The following is a 24,856-nucleotide window of genomic DNA, read 5'->3' as shown; positions in this document are numbered from 1 at the left end:
TGTTCAGCAGCACCCCTGTATTCAGACAGTTGCAGCAGCTGTTGAGTACAATAGCAGGTAGTGGAGATTCTTCCATCCATGCTATTTTAGTGTGGATGGAGGAGTAGATTGATTTTCTCTCATTGAGTCCAGAGGTTAAATGAGAATATCAGGTCTGGCATGGTTAGCTTAAGAACGTTTTGGAAATGGTCAGTCTCCAAAGCTACATAACAGTTCACATGGGGCAGATTCCTCTCCAACCAGCAGGGGATCCACTCACAGATCCCCTGCTGAACAGAGTGGACAGGTGACAAATTTGTGTCAGCTTAGTTTCTGCAGACACAGACAGTGCCCCCTGTGCTCTGCGGGCAGCCGGAAGAAAACAGACTTCGCGGTCCATTTATACCTGACTACCTCCAGTCTGCCTAACCAGAACAGGACAAATCCCCTTCTGTCTTTTTTTAGTGGGCTGGATCAGATCCTGAGGTAGGTGGGTATAAACAGACACAAGTCCATTTACACCTGCCCAGGGGCGGACTGACCATTTGGAAAATCGAGCACTGCCCGGGGTCAGTAGGGGGCCCCATGAGATGCCCCTGGTACCTTTTTCATAGACTTTTTTGAGTTTGGCCAAGGACACAGGGGCCCCATGATCCCCTATTGCCCGGGGGCCCCATGAGTTGTCAGTCCGCCCCTGCACCCGCCTGTCCATAAAAATGCATGGACCTTCCGATCAGGTCCACCTGAAAAATGGACAGGCAAACCTGACCGGATTGGATGTATGAAAGGGGCCTAATGGAGGTAAAAACCCTTAAAATATTTTTACTGACTTGAAGATTTTTTTTCAACAAAAGTGCAGTTTTACATTAATGTGAATTTTCTCATAGTAAAGGTCGATTTGGGTAACTAGATCATGCTAAGTGTGTTAACAGCACTTAATATGTGCACGATATGTGGAACACTGTCCAATTTCATTATGGTGCTGGCTCTATGTTCACATGCTAGAAGGCCAGATTCTAATAAACAAACTGAAGTCATCGTGCAATAAAAAGTCTGGAGAACATCCACCATACGCCCCCAATGCACAGTAATATGTACTATATAAATTGGTATACAAAAACAGCAGGTGTTGCTGTGCAATTTCAAGATTTGTGAAGACTTCAGGGGAAAAAACCCAGATGGATTCTTTTTTATTATATGTTTTGTATAAATGCAGTTCTTTTCAGAACAACAGTTACCTATTGTAATTATGTTAAAAGCCATACATTTAAAATGATTAGAATGGTAAGGATGTCATACAGTTATGATAAAAAGTAAAAATTAAACTGGTAAAATATGAAAATTAGTTTCCCTAAATGGTTAGCACTTCCGCCTGGCAGTACTAGGGTCGTTGGTTCGAATCCCAGCCACGGCACCACCTGCCTGGAGTTTGCATGTTTTCCCGTGCCTGTGTGGGTTTCCTCCGGGTACTCCGGTTTCCTCCCACACTCCAAAGACATGCTGGTAGGATAATTGGATCCTGTCTAAATTGGCCCTAGTATGTATGAATGTGAGTTAGGGACCTTAGATTGTACGCCCCTCGAGGGTTATTATTATAATGAAGGATTTATATAGGGCCAACAGGTTGCTCAGCACTTTACAATATAACAGGAGACAACACAGCAACAATACAGTTCAATACAAGAGGGATAGGAGGGCCCTGCTCCTTGGAGCTTACAATCTAGGACTGATGTGAATGTACAATATATACAGTGAGGAACAGAAATTATTATACAGTATTTATAAAGCGCCAATAGTTCGCTCAGCGCTGTACATTACAAAGGGGGACAGAACATGTGACAGAACAATACCAATACAATGCAAAACACGAGGGGATTGAGGGCCCTGCTCTTTCGAGTTTACAATCTAGGAGGAATATTTGAACATCCTGCGATTTTGCAAGTATCTCCCACTTAGAAATCATGGAGGGTCTGAAATTCACATTGTAGGTGCATTCCCACTCTGAGAGACAGAATTTAAAAAAAAATTCAGGAAATCACACTGTATGATTTTTTAAAGAATGTATTTGTCTTGCACTGCTGAACATAAGTATTTGAACACCTAAGAAACAGCAAGAATTCTGGCTCTCAAAGACCTGTTACTGTGCTTTTAAAAAGTCCACCTCTACTCTACTCATTAATCTAACTTAGTAGCACCTGTCTGAGCTCTTTAAAGACATCTGTCCACCCCACAGTCAGTCAGACGCCAACTACTACCATGGGCAAGACCAAAGAGCTGTCAAAAGACACCAGACAAAAGTGTGGACCTCCACAAGGCTGGAAAGGGGCAATTGCCAAGCAGCTTGGTGAAAATAGATCAACTGTTGGAGCAATTGTTAGAAAATGGAAGAGGCTAAAGATGACTGTCAGTCTCCCTCGGACTGGGGCTCCATGCAAGATGTCACCTTGTGGGGTATCACTGATGATAAGAAAGGTGAGGAATCAGCCCAGAACTACAAGGGAGGAGCTGGTCAATGACATGAAGAGCTGGGACCACAGTTTCAAAGGTCACTGTCGGTAGAACACTACGCCGTCATGGTTTCAAATCATGCATTGCACGGAAGGTTCCCCTGCTCAAGTCATCACATGTCCAGGCCCATCTGAAGTTTGCCAATGACCATCTGGATGATCCAGAGGAGGCATGGGAGAAAGTCATGTGGTCAGATGAGACCAAAGTAGAACTTTTTGGTCTAAACTTCACTGGTCGTGTTTGGAGGAAAAAGAAGGATGAGTTGCATCCCAAGAACACCATCCCTACTGTGAAGCATGGGGGTGGTAACATCATGCTTTGGGGGTGCTTTTCTGCGAAGGGGACAGGGCGACTGCACTGTATTAAGGAGAGCATGAATGGGACCATTTATTGTCAGATTTTGAGCAACAACCTCCTTCCCTCAGTCAGAGCATTGAAGATGGGTCGTGGCTGGGTCTTCCAACATGACAACGACCCGAAGCACACAGCCAGGATAACCAAGGAGTGGCTTCGTAAGAAGCATATCAAGGTTCTGGAGTGGCCTAGCCAGTCTCCAGACCTAAATCCAATAGAACATCTTTGGAGGGAGCTGAAACTCCGTGTTGCTCAGCGACAGCCCCGAAACCTGACAGATCTAGAGGAGATCTCTGTGGAGGAGTGGGCCAAAATCCCTGTTGCAGTGTGTGCAAACCTGGTCAAGAACTACAGGAAACGTTTGACCTCTGTAATTGCAAACAAAGGCTTTGTCAGGGCAGGGGCCGAGGAACGGACAGGCAGGCCTAACAATGTAACGCACTGGCTGACGACAACCACTACCCACAGACCGAAGTCCCTCAGGGCGCGGAGTCTAAGTCCCAGGCTGCCCTTCACCAGGGCCCCTGATGGTGGGGATGGACTTGACGCAGCCAGGAACCAGGTCGCGGCCCCCGAGACACCTCAGTTGCGGTAATGGCCGCCGCCAATGGCGTGTAGCTGGTGGAAGAGACAAAAGAGTAGTCAGACAAGCCGGGTCAACAACAACAGGACAAAACAGTACAGGACAGCAGACGAGAATCACAGTTCACGAGCCGGGTTCAGCAACAGAGGATCAGATCAAGGGAGAATACAAAGAATAGTCAAGTCACAAGCCGAATCAGATACCAGGAGAGTCACGAGAGTTAGAACAGAGTAATAGCAACACAAAGACACAAGTGCAAAGAGCATGTGCGGGCCACAGGCTTATATGTCATCAGCCACACCCCTCTGGGGGATGGACCACAGAGACCTGAAGGCATAAAAGGATTCCCATCATGCACAGCAGAATCCAAGATGGACGCCAGCACATGGAGTAACATAACCTCAGGGAAAAGGTAGGACCTTGACAGGCTTCTGTACCAAATATTAACACTGATTTTCTCAGGTGCTCAAATACTTATGTTCAGCAGTGCAAGACAAATAAATTCTTTACAAATCATACAATGTAATTTCCTGAATTTTTTTGTTTTTTAATTCTGTCTCTCAGAGTGGGAATGCACCTACAATGTGAATTTCAGACCCCTCCATGATTTCTAAGTGGGAAAACTTGCAAAATCGCAGGGTGTTCAAATACTTCTGTTCCTCACTGTATATGTAAAGTGCTGCGTAAATTAACAGCACTATAGAAGTACATGAAATAATAATAATAGTATTATTATACAGCATTTATATAGCGCCAACAGTTTGCGCAGCGCTTTACTACATCATTAAATTGTTCTAACTTGTTTTAATCATGCTTGTCTGTATTTAGGGTACTTTAACCTGTGTAAACCTGCCTATGCAGGACAATGCAACAGGTTCACTTTTATTTCCAGCCTCCCCTTTGCCCACATTTTCAACTCTGGGAGACGAAGCTATTACGTTAGGTATCTGATCATGTGACTTAATCTTTTCCTCCCATGTAATAATGCTGGTCTTTGATGATTGGTCCAGTGACTTAACATGGAAATTTAAGGGCACGTTCACACCAGAACGCGGTAAGGGAAAGGCGCATCCTAGGGAGACAACGTTCACTTGCTGTACAATGTGTATGGAAAAGCAGCGAACATGAAATATGTTGGGACTACAAAACACCCCCATAACATATAGGAGGTGTTCTGTGATTCATACAGAAGGCTGGAAAAAATAGGGTTAATTTACTAAAACTGGAGAGTGCAAAATCAGGTGCAGCTCTGCATAGAAACCAATCAGCTTCCAGGTTTTTTTGTTAAAGCTTAATTGAACAAGCTGAAGTTAGAAGCTGATTGGCTGCAATGCACAGCTGCACCAGATTTTGCACTCTCCAGTTTGGCATGCAATTTGCATACCATGTGATTTGCAAATATCATGCCAAGCCATACTCTATTGTCCGCAATTACAGCGGTCAAATCGGTGCGGTTCCGACTTGGTCAGAGCCGCACCGATTTCTAAAGTAGTATTGTGTCAGAATGCTTGCAAATTGCACCTGATGTCAGCATCTCACTCGACTTTGAAATCATGCGACTTCACTGTAAGTCTCACAATTTCAAAGTTGGGTTTGATGTGACCGGGGTGTTAGTCACTGATCACACCGATGTGATTTAAAATCATGCGGTTTGTGTGCAATTTCAGCACGTTTTTAGGTGCAATTTCTAAAGACTTTAATTCAATAATATAATCAAACCAAAAACACTGAAATTTGAAATATAGCGCCAAGTTCGCACATCACTGAGCAAAGTTGCAAAATCGTTTTCAGTGTCTGATGACATCAGGCCAATCTGATGTCACTGTGTGAAAGTCAGGCCTTCTGAAGGAAATCTGTTCCATTTCTAGGAACTCCTGTGTTCTGTTTTAATGAGGAAATATGATTGTGTAACTGTGTTTGCTTTTCTTGATGTGTTAAAAATTTACATACAATGGTTTTCCATTGTGTTGTCCTATGTGAGATCCCATTGTGTTCATAATGTCCTGTACCTCTTCTGAGAGCTGTATTATCAGACTTTTCCTAGAGCTATGCTGCAGGTAGAACCCAGTACAGCGGCCCATAGCTTTATATATAGTCACACTCTGATGGGCTTTTTTAATAATCTGCTGCAAAGAGCAGTGGTGTGCAGTAATCCATGACATTCCATTTTTACCATCAGGGAATGCGCACACCGATAAAGGTGATTACCGCTTAGAGTTACTTTGGGTTGCTGTTATTTGCTTTATACTCATTGTCAAAACGACTATGAGTAGCACTGCATATGAATAGACTTTGGCTTTTACCCCAGGTTCACACCTAAGCGTTTTCTGCAGCGTTTTGCATTTATCATGATTTTCTATGGTACCCGTTCACATCTGAGTGTTTTCACCCGGTGCGTTTTTTGAAAGGGTCAGAAACTTTTTTGAACACAAAATGTTGCATTTTTGGTTCTATAGACTTCAATGGGAACGCTGTAGAAACTCATTTTTGATGCATTTTGCATTTAAAATCTGCCTAGCAACAAGAACATTTAAAAAAAAAAAAAAAAAATGCAAAATATGGCAGAAACGCAACTGCAAAAACACAAAATGCTCAGCAAAAAGCACTGCAGAAACAGATCAAACACAACCTGCATAGGTGTGAACCTAGACTTATTTAGTCAACATAATGTAAACCACAGTAAAACAATGGGGTACCATTGAGGCTTTGTATTATATAACAGTTGGTCATGTATATTGGGAGCACTTGGTCTTTAATAGGATTCAAGCCCCTTAACCTCTTTTTGCGCCGGCGTCTCCCGGCCCTTTAAGAGTTTCAGAAGCCGGGAGGCGGAGCGGGGTTTTAGGGTCATGTGACCGCCGTGATTCGCCGTCACAGTGGTCACATGATCGGAAAAGGTCCCGATCGAAAGGGGAGATCGGGACCTTTCCGGGAATCGCGGGCATATGTGCTGAGAGCGTGTAGGGCATTCGCTCTCAGCACATATGTAGTTTCTAATTGCACGCAAATATGCGGCCGCTCAGCATCAAGGCCCAGATGCTGATAGGCCGCATATTTGCATGCAATCGGCATGAGGTCAAGGGGTTAACCTATCCACACTATCTAAACAATCTATTCTAGATTTCCCAATAATTACGTTTTTAGCCTACCTACATGGCTAAAATTTATTGGCATCACCTGACTGAAAAAGTGAAGGAACCAGGTAGAAAATCATGTGGCAAACAGTGTCTGCATTTAGATTCTGACAGCCATGGGTTCTGGCTGTTGAACACAATGTTAGCAAAGGAGATTCCTCCATCCAAGCTGTTTAGCATGGATGGATGAATTCATTAGATTTCTCTTGTTTTTTTCAGCCCAGGAGCTAAACAAAACAAAATATTTGCAGGTCTGGATAGCCTAAAGGCTTTTTCTGATTGTATTTATTTATTTCAGTTACGTATATAGCACCATTAATATATATGCAGTATGTATTATACATTCCCATCAGTCCCTGCCCTAAAGGAGCGTACAATCTAAGGTCCATAACTCACATTCATACATACACATATTATGGCCAATTTAGACAGGAGCCAGTTAACCTACCAGCTTGTCTTTGGAGTGTGGGAGGAAACCGGAGTACCTGGAAAAAACGCATGCAGGCACAGGGAGAATATACAAACTCAGGTAGTGCCATGGTTGGGATTCATACTGATAACCCTAGAGCTAACCACTTATTGTATATAAATGAAAGGATTGATTTAGGTAGGGCCTCAAATAACATTTTGGTAAATATAAATAGGACTGTACAGTGGTTGTATCATATGTCCAATTGCCTGATTAGATATATTACAGATTATTGAAGATAATATATTTTGTTACTGATTCACATCACGGATATAACCCTTATTCCTGTTGTGTAACTGTTAAACTATTAAAGGGACCTACTGGAATTCGAACAACTGTGTAAACCAAAGTTCCATTTTACTGCCATTATGGTGACACCAAATGGTTCCTTCTTCCCATGTGCCGAAGTGACATTTTTGTCAAGGACACTCATTCATTTCCTATATCTGCGCGGTCAGATTACATATGGAAACATATTTGTTTTTGCTGTCAGTGTACCAGGTCCTGTATGTGATCTGTTAGATAAATAATGTGTGGGTGGTGTCATTAAATACTTCAGTTTAATACAAGAAATTTAGATTTTAGGTTGAGTTGTTTTTTTTGTTTGTTTGTTTTTTTTAGATATAATTAAATCCCAAGGTAATCTGTGATTTCCTTTTTTATTTCATTTAAATAATATACAAAGTTCACATTCAAATTTCTTGAATGTGTGATGTAATGTGGCCAAACCTTGATATTGTGCGTTGGGGACAACAGATTGTTGGTGCTTATGTGTAGAGAGTATATGAATGTCTCAGTGTCCTACACTATATTGCCAAAAGTATTGGGACACCTGCCTTTACACGCACATGAACTTTAATGGCATCCCAGTCTTAGTCTGTAGGGTTCAATATTGAGTTGGCTCACACTTTGCAGCTATAACAGCTTTAACTCTTCTGGGAAGGCTGTCCACAAGGTTTAGGAGTGTTTATAGGAATGTTTGACCATTCTTCCAGAAGCGCATTTGTGAGGTCAGGCACTGATGTCAGATGAGAAGGCCTGGCTCGCAGTCTCCGCTCTAATTCATCCCAAAGGTGTTCTATCGGGTTGAGATCGGAACTCTGTGCAGGCCAGTCAAGTTTCTCCACCCCAAACTCACTCATGCATGTCTTTATGGACCTTGCTTTGTGCACTGGTGCGCAGTCATGTTGGAACAGGAAGGGGTCATCCCTAAAGTGTTCCCACAAAGTTGGGAGCATGAAATTGTCCAATATGTCTTGGTATGCTGAAGCCTTAAGAGTTCCCTTCACTGGAACTAAGGGGTCAAACCCAACCCCTGAAAAACAACCCCGTACCATAATCCCCCCTCCACCAAACTTTACACTTGGCACAATGCAGTCAGGCAAGTACCGTTCTCCTGGCAAGCGCCAAACTCAGACACGTCCATCGGATTGCCAGAGATGCGTGATTCATCAATCCAGAGAACATGTCTCCACTGCTCTAGAGTCCAGTGGCGGCGTGCTTTACACCACTGCATGCAACTTTTTGTATCGCACTTGGTGATGTAAGGCTTGTATGCAGCTGCTCGGCCATGCAAACCCATTTCATGAAGCTCTCTACACACTGTGTTGTGCTAATCTGAAGGCCACACAAAGTTGGGAGGTCTTTAGCTATTGACTCAGACAGTTGGCGACTTTTGCGCATTGTGCGCTTCACCATGCGCTGACCCTGCTCTGTCATTTTACGAGACCTACCACTTCGTGGCTGAGTTGCTGTTGTTCCTAATACTGAAATTGTTATAATACCACTCACAGTTGACCATGGAATATTTAGTAGCAAGGAAATTTCACGGATGGACTTATTGCACAGGTGGCAACCTATCACGGTACCACGCTTGAATTCACTGAGCTCTTGAGAGCGACCCATTCTTTCACAAATGTTTGTAGAAGCAGTCTGCATGCCTAGGTGCTTAATTATATACACTTGTGGCCATGGAGGTGATTGGAACACCTGAATCCAATGACTTGGAGGGGCGTCCCAATACTTTTGACAATATAGTGTATGTGTATATATTGGGACCACTATACATAGTATATGTATGCATATATAAGGCTTTTCTCATACATGGATCTTTTATTCCTAAGTAGAAGCACACTTGGGCTGTCGTTTGGCCAGATGTATATTCCATTAAAATCATCGATGTGTGTTGTAATGCACTTTGCATTGCCTGTCAACATATATAATAACATGCGACACGTAAGCATGAATGCACAGTAATGTTAAGCACCTCATGTATTTACATAGATTAACATGCATTTTTAGTTGCGTTACAGCGCTTGTTGACATGAGTTTTGATTCAATAAAGGTCTATGGCTAGATGTATACACTTAGGTTTCTCTTATTCAGTCTGTGGGCTGAACAAGAGAAAATCAATCTTCAATCGATGCTAAACAGCATGGACGGAGGAATCTCCACTGCAGGCTATTGTATTCTGACAGCCGCGACTGCTTGAATACACAAACAGACTGCATTTGATAGGATGAAATTGCTGTTCAACTGATAATTTTCCATCTGGCTCAGTCGATTTTTAAATCAACTGTTGTTGCATCGGACAGTGGCAACAGGGCCGAATATGGCTTGATTTTTGGATGATTCCTGTTGAACCATTTGAAATTTGAGCCATGTATGGTCATCTTAAAGTGGTTCTCTAGGTAGAAAGTGGTTTACTTTAATACTCTCTAGGCTCTCTCCTTCCTCATTGGCTCAGATACAGCAGCAGGAGTCAATCACAGCCAGTGAAGAGGGAGCAGGCGGGCAGGCAGAGCTGCGTTCAGTGTGTCACACAGGTTGAGGCTTGGCAGTGAACCCGCAGAAGTGCCCCCATAGGAAGTGGCTTGCTATGGTGGGCACTCGTCGGGGGGGGGACCCCAGAAGAGGAGGATTGGGGCTGCTCTATTCAAAATCATTGCATAGAGCAGGCAAGTATGGCATGTTTGTTATAAAAAAAAAAAAATAACCCTTTACATTCACTTTAAAGCTTCTCCTAGGTGGTAGGACAGACCATTTATCAAAATATATATTTTGGGGTAGTTTTACTAAAACTGGTGCAATCTGGTGCAGGGGTGCATGGTAGCCAATCAGCTTTTAACCTCAGCTTGTTCAATTAAGCTTTGGCAATGACCCCCGGCAGGGGCGGACTGACAACTCATGGGGCCCTCGGGCAATAGGGGATCATGGGGCCCCTTTGTCCTTGCCCAAACTCAAAAAAGCCTATGAAAAAGGTACCAGGGGCATCTAAAGGGGTCCCCTACTGACCCCGGGCCCTCGGGCAGTGCCCGATTTTCCAAATGATCAGTCCGCCCCTGACCCCCGGTTCACATATATGCGGCCGTGCGCATATACGCAGGCACGAGAGCCCATTTATTTGAATGGACTCCTGTGGCCCATGACACGCAGGGAAGAAGTCCCTGCACTTCTTCTGAATACACAGCCCGCACGAGAACCTCTGTTCCGAGTACAGTTGCAATTTACAGTGTGGGCGGTGTGCCATTAGAACTAATGCCACCCGCCTGCTGGTCCGCATTCTTCAGTGTGGGTGGTGCGGCTGCACGGATTTTCATGCAGATCTGCAGCTGCACCACCCGCACATATGTGAACCAAGCCTAAAACCTGAAAGCGGATTGGTTTCTATGCAGAGCTGCACCTGATTTTGCACTCTCCAGTTTTAGTAAATTAACCCCATTGTGTCCAGCCTTCTTTATGAATCACAGAACACCTCCTATATGTTATGGGGGTGTTTTGTAGTTCCAACATACTTCATGTTCTAGGGTGACAACGCTGCTTCTCCATAAACATTATACAGCAAGTGAACGTTGTCTTCCTAGGATGCGCCTTTCCCTTACCGCGTTCTGGTGTGAACTTGCCCTTCTATGCAGAAGTGAGCCCGATTTTGCACCCTTCAGGTTTGGTAAATAAACCCCATGGAGTCGGGCCCAGAATTAGCATCTAGCACAGTATGAACGTGTCCGTAACATGTGCTTCCTACTAATCTGGCCAAAAATATATGTATGTGCTTTTTATACAAATGCAAGAAATTGTGTTGCACTTAGAAACCTGAATGTGTTAACCATGTGAATGGCACTCTTATATATGTTAGTACAGTGCACATTAACACGGCTCTGTCCCATCAGTGTGGCTGCGGCCTAATATGTGACTAAAGTCAGTCGTGCGTAGTTTGTTTTCGCATGCAAGGCAGTGTAATTTAAGAATGAAGAGAACGCTACAGAGTATTTCCAGTGTAAGCATGTGTAACAAATTACAACCTGGCAGACGCTCAAAATGAATACAGTCTCAGAGAATTTTGGCCCTTTCTTGTCTTCCAGTTTTTTTTTTTCATATCTTGGGTGCACTCCTTCCCCAGTCTTACAATAACAAGCAGGGGGGAGGATTCTAAAGCCCACATTAGTGACACCAAAAACGTCAGTTAATGTGCGTGCATGTCATCAGCCTCCCTCCCCACCCCCTGGTGCCTGAAACTGGAGCTAAACACAGTGCAAACATCTCCACAACAATCCTTTGAATAGCCACTGGCTTGCTCTTTCAGGCACTAAGAGGGCAAAGTAAGTTCATTAAAAATAAAACCCTCCAACACTGGTATATTGTTCGGGCGGGGTTCACATATATGCGGTGTGGTATATCGCATGTGAACCGCACACATTCCTGTGCAAAATGCAAGTTTACAATTCAAACGCACACATTCCTGCGTTATAAGTGGGTGCTGCAGCGGCCATCGGCTGAAACCAAACAGATCAGCAAGGGAGAATGTCACCAGCATACCGAGGATCACCATGGAGCCAAAAGTTTTACTGAACGATCACATAGTTACTGCAAGGCAACGTTTCGGAGTCCCACAGGACCCCTTCATCAGGCATGTGACCACTGAAACGTTGCCTTGCTGTAACTGTGTGATCGTTCATTAAAACTTTTGGACCCATATTGGTGATCCTCGGTGTGCTGGTGACAGTCTCCCTTGCATTCCTATGCAAATCACATGCGATTTGTGTACAGTGCGATTGGAGCCATACATTATGTATGGCTCTAATCACACTGCACCCACACCCGCACCAAAAAGGTGCAGGACCCTTTTTCTGGTCCGCACTAGAATCAGATCGCATGGGTATTATTATTATACAGTATTTATATAGCGCCAAAGGGTATGCTCAGCGCTGTACATTAGCGAGGGGGACAGAACATGAGACAAGACAGTAACAATACACTACACGAGGGGTTCGAGGGCCCTGCTCTTTCGAGCTTACAATCAATTCACACCTATACGATCTGATTCTGCACATCACACCGCGTTTTGCGGACCGACTTGGGGGTGTTGTTAACTTAACATACACACCCGCAGCGGTTCGCATGAACGGGGTGCGATTCTGATGCGCTGCGGAATTCTCACAGAAAACGCTGCAAATTCCGCACTGCATCAGTGTGAACCCAGCCTGAAGGAGAATCGTGTGACTTTTTAATGAAAGTGATCCTCACAACAGAACAATTAGAATTATTATACAGGATTTATATACCGCCAACAGTTTGCTCAGCGCTTTACAATATAACGGGAGACAATACAGCAACGATACAGTTCAGTACAAGAGGGTTAGGATAACGGAACAACTGTGCACAGGACAGAGGCTTCACCCTCTGATGATGTGCGTGGCACGTAACGCGTAAGGAGGAGCCTGCTCGCGCCGTTGACGTTACGCCGTTGGAGCATCGTGGAGCTCCGGCGGCCATTTCTTTTCAGGGACGGTTAGTGTTCACTACTGTTAACCGCTGTTTGATGTTACACGCTGGATGCATCCTATTTTATCTCAATAAATGCTCGGTTTTCACAAGCCCTACTACACTATGAGCACTCTCTTGTTTTAACCCCACATGGGGAGTATTCCTTCTAGATACTGCACAGCTCCGTGTCCACCGAGAAAGTGAGGTTCCCACTATAGTTAGAGCAACACCCACATATCCCTTAAGGGGAACTCTGTGACGGAGCCTAAATCCTTATACACCTGAACCTATGTGATCCAGAGAGGGACATCATTCTGTATGCTGATCCGGATGTCCATTTCCAGTGACACCAGGGGATACTTTATACTTACTGCACTATACCAAGTGTGGCTCTGGTGAGTGGGCACTTCTTCTATTTTTCCTTTAAGGAACATCCAATAACCATGAACTATGAAGGACTAAATTAAGCGCTGCACTATATTTATGATAGGACACATATCGTATGTATTTCTTGTAGATAGAAGCATCATTTTGATGTGGCATTATGTATTTAGTGAATTCTAAGTAGAAGTCGTCTTTTAAGTTTTAAGAAAAAGTCTTCTTCAAGTCGCACTTTAAATCGCTCCGGTGTGGGTGGAGCCTTGCGGTCGCTTGGGTGGAAACGCTTCTGACTATGGGTAGTTGAACAGCACTCCAGTGCCACTTTTGTAGATTTTCCTTATGACAATTGGATCTGACTGATTACATTTTACAGCGTAGTACACACAGTGAAAAAATCGGATGAAAAATACCACTTTCAGAGCAATCAGCTGATAATTTGATCATTAGTAGACAGCTTTCGAGAGCCGATCACAACAGTTCATGCAAAATTATCCGAAGGGACAAGCACCAAAATTTTTCTTGTACGACACCAGAACGAATGATTTTTATTTAATTGGTACAGTGCTCAAAAAAAAGTGAGTGGACAAGACCGCGCATGCTCAGAAATGAAATAATACATTACAGTGCAATATAATACATTACATCACTTCCAAAGTTGTATTCTGTCGTACAAGAATTTTCGGAACTTTAGTAACCACTTAACTTTCGATATGAGACTAGCAAACAAAAACAAAAAGATAATCAATCGTCTGATATTCTCACTGTGTATGAGGTTTAAAGCTAACTGAGATTAGGAAAGTCATCTCACACAGTTCCAATTTTTTTCAGGATTATCATAATCTGCTGAGACAAGTGAAGTGGGCAGCAAGCTGCAGAAGCCATGGTCATTGGTGGGACTTAATGACAATTATCAGCCACTTAGTTGGGGGTTCTCCAGTGCAGTCAAGCTGCACACAGACTGGCAGATCTTTTCTACCACTGAGGATCACTTTTCTTCATAATCTGTCATTACCCTTCATAACAGTCATTCTGTGCATCAGCATGTGTACAGTGAAAAGGTTACGCTAGATTCACCCCAAAGCTGGCCGATACACACAACTCTTAGGACTCGTTCACACTTGACTTTTTTTCCAGCTCTTGCCAAACGTCCCTATAGCGTTTGACAAGCGTTGGTCCGGCGCATTTAGCGGCGGTTGCTAGGCATTTGACAAGCATTAAAAATGCCCCACAAACGCCTATAATGAAGTTTGAATGGTGTTAACGCTCCGCAAACATCTCGCCGGCCGGCCAGGCGTTTGCAGAGCGGCACCATAGACTTGAATAGGAGGATTCAACTCCTCCTGACTCGACCAGGGGCGTCCGTTTTGACGTGGCGCTAACGCTCCTGTTTGAACAGCACTATGTGCTGTAATGTGCAGAATTTTCAGAGGCGTTTGGAAAATGGTAAAAACGCTTCCCAAATGCCTGGCTGCTGCTTGCTAACAAGGCTAGTGTGAACATAGCCTTATTCCTGTAGAACTGTCCAAAGTTTAAACATGGGTGGGCCTTGCTGGCACCCTCCTGTCTGGCATCCTTCAATCTGAAAATCAAGAGAGCCAGATGGAAATTGTCAGCAGAACAGTGACACTGAATCCAGTCCCTCGTAGCCAATGTTTGGGTATTCTGACAGCCACAGGTTCTGGCTGTCAGAGTACGAATAGCTGCAATGATGATCAAGAGGCAGCTTAATGCCCATTTGTTGCAGCTCTTTTTTAAGGCGCGTTTCTGGTTGAGTTTCATGATGGTTTTCCATTCCCACCCAAAACCATTATAACCGGCATCAACAGATAAAAAAAATGGACTTGACTTTTTTATGGCCAGTGCATGTCAACGTGCTGCAATGTGAATTAACACAATTAATAACAATGCCAAATGTCTACACATTAATGTGCACTAAAATGCAAAAAAAAAAAAATGCTCAGTGAGCTGAGCATTTTTCAGGCGCTTTTTTCAGGTGTCTTTGATGGGTTTTTTTTAGAAGATTTGCAAATATTATAGGCATTTTTTCAGGAGCTTTTCATTTAGGCAATTTTGCTGTGGCCAATAGAAATAGCTGCTGTTTGAGCTGAAAACGTTTCCACTGTTTAGGAGTATTCCATTCAAGTCTATGGGGACAAAACGCTCAGATCTGCCTGAAAAGTAGCGCAAGTACTTTTTTGAGCGACAGGCATTTTGCTTCAGGTGACAGAACGTTCAAGTGTGAACAGAGGCCGTTGGAAATAATGGGATTTTACTTTAGTGTTTTTGAGTGTCGAGCTTTGAGCTGAAAAGCGCTCAAGTGTGTACAGGGTCTAAACAGACCTTTTTTTTTTTCTATAAATGAATCTTTGATTTGAGTACTGAATTCCCTTCGCAGATCAGATACAGCTGCGTAGTAGTAGTATGTGGGCGGCACAGTGGCTTAGTGGTTAGCACGTCTGCCTTGCAGTAATTGGGTCATGGGTTCGATTCCCAACCATGGCGCCTCCTGCATGGAGTTTGCATGTTCTCCCTGTGCTTGCGTGGGTTTCCTCCGGGTACTCCGGTTTCCTCTCACACTCCAAAGACATGCTGGTAGGTTAATTGGCTCCTGTCTAAATTGGCCCTAATATTTGTATGTATGAATGTGAATTAGGGACTTTAGATTGTACGCCCCTTGAGGGTTAGGGATTGATGTGAATGTACAATATATGCAGTATGTAAAAGCGCTGCGTAAATTGACGGCGCTATATGAGTACCTGAAATAAATTGCGAAATAAGGAAAATAAGTTTGGGCCCCGTACACACTATAAGAAAATCGTACAAAATTTTCGTATGAGGACCGATCGTCCAATAATCGGATTGTTAGTACACAGCTTTTCAGAGCCGATCACGACAATTCGTACGACAATATCCGAAGGGACAAGCGCAAGAATTTTTCCCGTACGATACCAGATCGTACGATTTTCGTTTAATCAGTACAGTAGTCGTCTGAAAACACAATACAAATACAACGCAATACATGACATCACTTTCGAAATTCCTTTCTTTCATAGGAGAATTTTCGTATCTTTAGTAACCTTTTCACTTTCGATGTGAGACTAGCAGGCGAAAAAAAAACAGCCGATCGTTCGTCCGATATTCTCATCCTGTGTACGGGGCATAAGGCATACTTTTGTCTAACAGGATTACACAATTGTGATCAATCACGATGGATTTGTATGCTACATTGGGGGGGGAAGCCTTGCCTAAATAAATGCCAAATTCCGTCACCCACATGCAGCATGGCAGTAGTTGTTTTTTTTTGCACGTGATGAGAAACAGATCAAATCCTAAAATCTCCCATCTACTAGTATTCCAATGTATTATCAGTTTATTGGCATTTCTGTGATGCCTATGTTGTAGTATGGGAGAATATGCGTTCGTTTCTCTGCGATGAATGGACACATGTGACCCAGGGGATGTAAACACAGGCATGATGCATTATAGTTAGCAAGCAGCTCAGCTTACCTCTCACCGCATGCAGCTGATTGGTAGGGAGTCAGTGCAGCTTCTGATAAATAGGAATAGATCGCCTTGTTTCTTGGACGATCAAGAGAGCCAGTATTACCCATCCTGCAATGGTTGTACTGGATCCCATCCCATGGCTTCCTCCGAACGTCTGCTTTCCTGGGAAGCGTTGGGATGATGCGTTGTGGATGCTGCACTTGTTGGAAGCTTCACCTCTCGGGTACAGGCATGGTAGATGAATAGCCGATGGAGGCTCAGGGTAGTCCTAGCTGGGAGAAGCCGAGAGTTCTGCTGTCTTTCCAATGCAGACCAGTTTGTCTTCTGACTTCCAAAGTTCCACTTGTTTTTGTTGGAGGGGGAAGGGAGAGTGGCAGGCAAACTCAACAGAGAGAGAGCTCTCCCTCTCTCAAACTGTGTCTCTTTCTCTCCCCCTGTGGGCCCCTTGCCGAGTGTTTTTATTGATTGCAATCACTGAAGGCTAGCTGGCTCTCTAAAGAAACACTGTGTAATGTGTTCTTTCCTGGCTTTCATTAAACAAGAGTCAATGCACACTGTGGTCATGCTGACTGGCACCCTGCCTACGCTCTGTTACAGCTCTCAGCAGCAGAGGGGTGGGTGGGAGGGAGTCCCATATTTTCTTTCAGTGGGTTTGCAGAGGTGAAGTCGAGGAGGGACTCTGGCAGGACTGGGATCCTCCCCTCCCAAAACCGCTCAGGATGCTTATAGTTCTGGCTTGCGTAGGAATGGTGCTCTTGTGGTCGATTTTGTCCCTGGATGTAGAAGCTTGCACTGTGATACTTTTACGTAGATAGAAAAATCACGTTCTACACCAGTCTGATTGCAGATGGCATTTTATTGGTGAAACAAAGGAAGAAATCGGCGCTGGGAGGGGACCAAACTGGAAAATAAATTGATAAAATATAGTGGATGGTCAGCATAAAATAAAGGAGAGAGGAATGGGGGATATTAAATAGAATATGTTTATAATGATAATAAAAATCAATTATGATACAAATAAAGAGATAATACAATAAAAAAGACAGCAAGGACAGAAAAGTTCACAATCCAGGGATCCTAAAGGATGTATGGCAGGTGAAGACAGCTCCCCATAGAGTGAAGCAGTACTCTGCAGAAGATAAAAACAGACAGAAGAGGGTGCCAATCTGAGTGTAGAGGGTTATTACTTTATTAATAACATAGGGTATTAAAACTACTGACAAACGTCATGAGTAAAGGAGCATGATAAGGTAATCCTTTGGTAAGCCGTAAGTCCACCAGCAGTGAGGCTCCTGGTCGTTCAGGATGAACGGGGATGGAGCCATCAGCTGTCAGCAGTGCAGAGAGTTTGAAAATGACGCTGAAACCAGTGTGGACTGGAAGGAAGACAGGGAGTCGGCGGGCGACCAATGGCGGAACAGGGAAATGTCAGGTAACATGTTTCGAAATGCGTCACCTGACATTTCCCTGCTCTGCCATTGGTCACCGTCCCTGTCTTCCTTGTGGTCCACGCTGGTTTCGGTGCCATTTTCAAACTCTGTTATTAATAAATCAATAACCCTCTACACTCAGATTGGCGCCCCCTTCTGTCCATTTTATTGGTGATGAGGTCATTTTTATCCCCGTGTCAGTGATTTATTTAATATTCCTTACATGTGTTTATATAGGGTCGAGAATTTACATGGCGTATTATATACTGTACGTTTTCATCAGTCCCTGCACTCAATGAGCTTACAGTCCAAAGTCCTCACTGATTTTTTATTTCTTACGTGATCATTTTCTCATCGGAATGTCCACACAACATGCGTAGATTTTTTTCAGCAATAAAGTAGTTATTTATATATTAAATCCCAACTCCACGAATTTTGAAAAATATACCCTTACAGTGGGGCTGCAGTTTAGACTATGGGAAAAGAGATGTACTCCTCATATAGCTAAACAAAAAGCTCCTGCAAGCAGCTTCCCCTCCAGCCCCCTTATATTTACCCAAGCCCAATCTCAAACCAGCGATGTGCACGAGAGCAGAGGCTCTCTTGGCTCTCTGTCCTCATTGGCTCAGACACAGCAGCAGGAGCCAGTGAGGAGGGAGCAAAGGACTGGGACGAGCTGTACTCTGTGTGTCTTATAGACGCACAGGGCCAGCTTGGGAGCGAGCATGCACCAGTGCCCCCATAGTAAGCGATTTGCTTTGGGGGCAGGAGGAAGGATCCAGGATGCCAGTGGGGACCACAGAAAAGGAGGATCGAGACTGCTGGGTAAAACCATTGCACATAGCAGATAAGTATATCATGTGTTATTTAAAAAAAAAAAGAACTGAGCCTATAGAATCACTTTAACTAATGTGATTCTCCGCTCCCCCAGCAGATGGCGCTTCCCCCCACTCCAGCGTTGGACAGACCCTCAACGTCATCTCGTCCAAGTGTAGCACTTTGAACCTTGCATTGGTCTTGATGACATCAGGAGCTTAGATCACTGGAGCAAAGGGAAGAAGATTGTGCAGGGACTAGTCTGGCATCGGGGTAAATATGTATGTCTTTACAACTAAATGAGTAAGTAATACCCCTGCAATGCAGGTGCAGCCCCACTGCAAGAGATCATTTTGTTGTTTCCAAAGGCTGGGCTTTAACAGCCTTTTTTTTCTCATAAATTATTTTATTTCATGAGTGGTTATTTTAAATCCCACGCCATGGCTTCTGCTTTCCTGAACAGAAGCCTATTAGAATACCATCTGGGATGTAGCAGCATTTACACCAATAAAAATGCATTGTCTGGTCTTTAGTCAATTGAATCTTCCATAAACTGCAAACTGAATGCATGCAAAAAAAAAAAAACTACAGCTCTGTGAGCACAGAGTGTCCCTGAACCTCCTCTTCTATGGTCCCACAAGGATGGTCTTGGCTCCTCTTCTTCTGCGTGCGCCACCATAGGAAGACACTTCCTATTGGGGCACACATGCAGGCTCACTCCTGAGTCGGGCTCTGTGCATCTATTGACACACGTAGAGTGGCTTGGCCTCGCCCCTGCTCTCTGTCTCACAGGATTTGATTCACAGCAGCAGGAGCCAATGGTTCTCGCTGCTGCATCTGTTTTGTGAATGCAATGTGAAAGGAGAGAGCAGCTGCTGATGGTCACAGCGCTGGATGGAGTGAGAACTCAGGTAGCTATTTAGAAGGTGAGGGAGCAATACTAGTCCGGGATATTTTTTACTTTAACGCAGGAAATGAATTAAGGTAAAAAAACAACCACTTTAATTCTAAGGAAGACTATAAAATGGAAAGCATTTTAAAGAATCATTTCTTCATGTAATGTGACATGTCAGAGCAAAGCTACAAGAAGCCTTGACATTCCAGCGCTCTAACCAATAGCATTTCAGGATATAATATATGGTGCACAATCACAACATCCTATCCTTTTCCTTTGTCACATAGCAGAGCTTTTGCTCCTTGCACTTGAGCCTGTGGTTGTATGTCATGATTGCTATTATCAATACACAGTGATGTCCTCTAAACACAATTGTGCAGCATCTGATTAGTTCCTTGTGTTCCATACAGTGTTTAGGTTGTACTGTCGGTCATCATATCTGCTGCAGCATGAGTATAACCTGCAATTGGACCGTGGTAATTGCCACTGCCCCACAGAAGGCAATATGCACCTGACTTAAAGTGTCATTAAACCTTCATCATAAAAAACTGTCAATGCTTGCCGTATTTCATGCTGTTCATACTCATTCATTCACTATGGGATTCGTTTTCTATATTCTGCAGAAAACCTGGTTGATCCTGCTGTTCTCTATCTCCCTCTTCTATCCATGTCTCCAGTGCTGTTGGGGAATTTGCAGAGCTGTGTTTGCAGCTAGTGAGCATGCTCAGTTTTAAGTCAATTTCTATGCTAATCATTTACACACTATTACATCTGAGCAGCCCGTGTGACTATAGAGTCACACATGTGAGCGTATACACAGTGGTAAATGATAGCCCACTTCCTCCCGCCTCCTCCATGCTCATAAACCAGCTCAACACAATGAGGGTGGGATATTACATCTTGATTGATGGAGGCTTCACCTCCATATGCTCTATGTACACTGGAATATTTATTCTACTGCCAGCAGAAAAACGCTAAACACAGCAAAAATGCGTGTAAAAGTGGTACCGCATTTAACAGTGTTTACTCGCGTTTAGCTCTTGGACGTTTATTCATTTCATTAGCTAGAGTATTTGCTATTGAAATGAATAAATGCCCAAGTGCTAAATGTGGTTATTGCTTAGGCACGTTTACATGCATTTTTGCCACGTTTAGCATCTTTTGGTCAAAACGTTCCTCTCTTGAGTGCGATTCTTTTGCGTTCAAGGGAGGGACATTTAACTGCCCTCAAACTCTGCTGCTGCTATACTGATAAAAGCAGCAGTAAGTGGCAAGTGTGTCCTATTACTGAAAGGCGGCGCACGTGTAACAGGCCAGTGCAGAGACTGTTATTCAAGATGGCAGACAACAGTGTTAGTGCATGCATGGAAATAAACAAAAGCGTAAAACCCACAGATATCTACTGAAGACTTCAAGCACAGTATGGTGATAAGACGCTCAGCTGCAGTAAGACATTTGAATGTTGTAAATGTTTCAAAGATGGCCAAACATTTGTCTTTGACAATCCTGGCTGTGGTGGTTCCCAGCCGACAGCAGTCATTCCTGTGAACATTCAGCACGTGAAATGCCTGATCCTGGATAATCAATGCATAACCGGTCATGAAATTGCACAAGAGAGTAATATATCCATGGGAACAGTGAACACAATGATGACGAAGTGAAGCAGGCTGTCCTAGGATGGTTTAGGCGTACTGACAAATCTTCCTATGCCAAAGCTTTCCAAGCATAGTTAAATGCTATGATAAGTGTATAAATGTAGCAAGGGAGTATGTCAGAAAAATAAATGCAGCTTCCAATGCTTGAAATTTGTTCTTTTATTAGAAAAACTCAAAAGTCCCAGTTTGAGTTGAACGCCCCTCATACTTTGTGTACTTTCTCATAGACTTACATAAAATGGTGAGTCTTAGGAGATGGCCCTGTACAAATCTTAAAGGGCACACTGTGCAGGCATGGCTGGTGTTGAAGATGCTCATAGTAGGTAAGGAAGCAGCTAAGGTCCTTTTCTGGTATAGTTTAGCACACAAAGGCTAAATATGGTGGGTTTGTGCACTGTTACTAAAAGTACTCTTTCACTTTTAAACAGTGTCAAATAAACCTGTCAGTGAACTGCTAATACTGCCTAGGAAACATTGAAAGTATGCCAAAATCCTGTAGTCAATATTATAATAATTTTGTATTTCAATGGTTTTTATTAATTTGTAACATTTCAACAAGACTTGAGCAACAAGACACGCCTACGCAGGGGTATCAATGGCACATAAAAAGTAAAGAAAACAGTGCTCTACCACCAACAGAGCAAAAGGTGCGCCCACGCAGGGGCTATCGATGGCACATAAATGACAAAAACAGTGATATAACACTGATAGTAGCTCAAACCAAAGGCAGCTATCCACCGCCTCACAAAAGGCAAACAAAAATACAAAAGAAAAGGGAGTAGAAAAGGAAGAAGAAGACAAGACCAGGAGCTCATCACAAACCCAGACTAGCCGGGGGAGTATGGGAAAAGCATATGTCAACCACGGCTCCCATATTTTCAAAAATTTCCATTGGGAATTGTTACAGATACTTGACATCTGTTCATGGAGCATCAGAGTGGTCATACGGTCCCGCACTCCCTGAAGAGGGACAGACAGGCTCTTCCATGCCTGAGCAATTGTTCTAGTTGCCGACAAGAACAAATAGGAAGCCAACTTCTGCTGGTGAGCCAAAAGTCCCGGTATGGGACAATGAAGCAAAGCATCCCAAGCATCCCGGCGTATGGAGAGATGGAATGAGGTGAAAAGGAGGCCAAATACACAACACCAAAAACAAATCAGTTTCGGGCATGACCATCATAATATGCAACACATCTCCACAATGACCACAACCCCGAAAGCAACGATCCCTGCAGACAGGGTTGGCCTGGGCCAAATGAGTTGGAACCCAATACCAACAAAACAATACTTTATATACTGCCTCCAGCGTGGTTGTATTAAATGAACATTTAGCTATAAACAACCAGGCCCTATTCCAGTCCTCCAGATCCACGACCACCCCAAGGTCGCGCTCCCACTGAGCGACATATGAGAGAGAAGTACGTGGCAAGCGTCTATTCAAAGATGCGTAAAGAAGGGAAATAAGGCCCAGGGCGCCCAGACGCTGTTGGCAAAGCTGTTCAAGTGCAGATTTTTGGAACGGGAAAGCAGATGTGCCCCACAGTGAGGTCAGCCAATGCCGCAATTGAAGGTAACGAAAAAATTCTGCCTGAGGGACATCCCGTGACTTCCAAAGAGAATTCCAGGTGGGGAAGGAACGAAAAGTCAAAAAGTATTGCATTTGTGAAAAACCATTGGCCACCCACCAAGAGAACGCCCTTGGTTCCCCGGCGGGAAGAGAGGATTGTTAATAATTGGGAGCAAGGGTAGGAAAGGTGGCAACCAAAGCACCAACAGCCAAATTGAAGGGGTCTTGTACAGTGCCTTTTTGGGTGGAACCAAAGAATCATGTCACTCATTGTGCGATGTGTAACCGCAAATCGACATCTATTTGACGTCCGCTATAGACAGTATAAACAGCAGAGAAATGCATAGCCAACAGGGAGATTTAGCTGCTTCGAGTTGGAATTCGTGGACTACAATCTCATGGGTTTAGGATAAGGTGTTTCCAGTTCAGCAAGTTACCAGAGCCAAAACATTTTACTTGGCAAACCGTCAGTCTTATTAAATGTTCTGGTTCACTAAAGTGTATTTTTATTCTGATTGGCTGATATGGACACCACAGTATCTCCATTTTTTCTTTTTTCGGACTTTACATAGATTAGTCCAACTTTAGTTTAGCAGTTTTAACATGAACTTCTCTTCAGGCATACATATGTTTTGTATTATAATCCATATATTGTAACCACAATTAATACCACTCATGAGTTCACAGTTTTATTTTCATTATAGCTTGAAAATAGAGGCTTGCATCAGTAATTTTACCCTCAGCTGCTGTCTCCCTATAGAAACCCAGCACCTTATAAAGCCTGTCAGATCCATCAGTGTGTGTGGCTTTGTCTTCCGTGACATGGCTGATCATATCCAGCAAGCTGTCATGTGATGCCTTTGAGTGATGTGCAGATAAAGGGCAATCTATGAAGCTGGAGCTATCCCTGCGGTTTTTTAGCCTGACACAGGCACTAAAAACTTTCCCTGGCTGAACCTCTGAATGGGAGGGTTTCTAGAAACATTTGTTCCCTGTTATTTTCACTTCATTTATTATATAATGAAAATGTTTGTCATTTGGCATTGCTTTGGGATAATCCCGTTGGGGCTAATTTATAGTAACAGGAGCAAAGGATAAAAACATATTTGCGTTGCCGTTAGCAACCAGTCAGATGTGAGTTTTAATTTTCAGTCTAGGCTGTAAAAATAGTGACTGGGATCTAAACTAATCGCTGAGAACAGCAGCTGCATTGTTTAGCACCGGACTGGACAAACTGCTAAACATACAACAGCAATACATGTTTGTGAATTGTTTTACCTGCCAATTTGTAAAGTAGCCATACACATATAGATTTCTTTCACTCAACCTGCAGACTGCACAAAAGAAATCAAACAGATTCATCCATTACGTTAAACAACATGGATACATGACTTTCTCCTGCTAGGCTATTGTATTCTGACACCCAGCACCTGTGGCTGTCAGAATACCCAATGAACGATTACAATAGATTGGATGCAGGCACTGTTTAGCTGACAATTTTCCACCTAGTTTCTTCAATGAAAGTCAATTGAACAATCGACTTTTGTAGAGTGGTGCTAGCATGCTAAATTGCCCAAAATGTGAGCTGTGTAAAGCAGCCTTTAGTTTTGTAATTCATATTTCTCTGCAAAACTGCAGTAGGATATAGGGTTGTCACGTGCCTGACTGTACAGTGTGTGAGAATCACAAAAATGGCTGAACTGCAATTCATTTGGCAAGCAAAACTCTTCCTATGTGTGTATTGTCCCATATGGAAGAAAAATATATTTTAAAAATATTCTTCCCAAATACATTGACATATATTTGAAATACTACAGT

General features: G+C 43.5%; 2 protein-coding genes across 2 annotated transcripts in view; one reads left to right on the top strand and one right to left on the bottom strand.

The window, feature by feature from the left end:
* The window catches only part of GPR146 (G protein-coupled receptor 146), a 95,338-nt gene extending 78,064 nt beyond the window's left edge, over window positions 1-17,274 (bottom strand). The window contains exon 1 of the mRNA XM_089681995.1: window positions 16,679-17,274. The gene's annotated coding sequence lies outside the window, so the exon portion shown is untranslated. The remainder of the gene's footprint in view (window positions 1-16,678) is intronic.
* The window catches only part of CHLSN (cholesin), a 523,051-nt gene that overhangs the window by 354,832 nt on the left and 143,363 nt on the right, over window positions 1-24,856 (top strand). The gene's annotated exons all lie outside the window — the stretch shown is intronic.

The sequence above is a fragment of the Staurois parvus genome, unplaced genomic scaffold (genome assembly GCF_062004578.1).
Source record: "Staurois parvus isolate SC_StPar_1 unplaced genomic scaffold, SC_StPar_1.0 ptg000018l, whole genome shotgun sequence".
In the NCBI taxonomy this organism is placed as follows: Eukaryota; Metazoa; Chordata; class Amphibia; order Anura; family Ranidae; genus Staurois; species Staurois parvus.
Note: the sequence above shows the minus strand (reverse complement) of the source record. Positions and strands in the feature narration are given on the sequence as shown.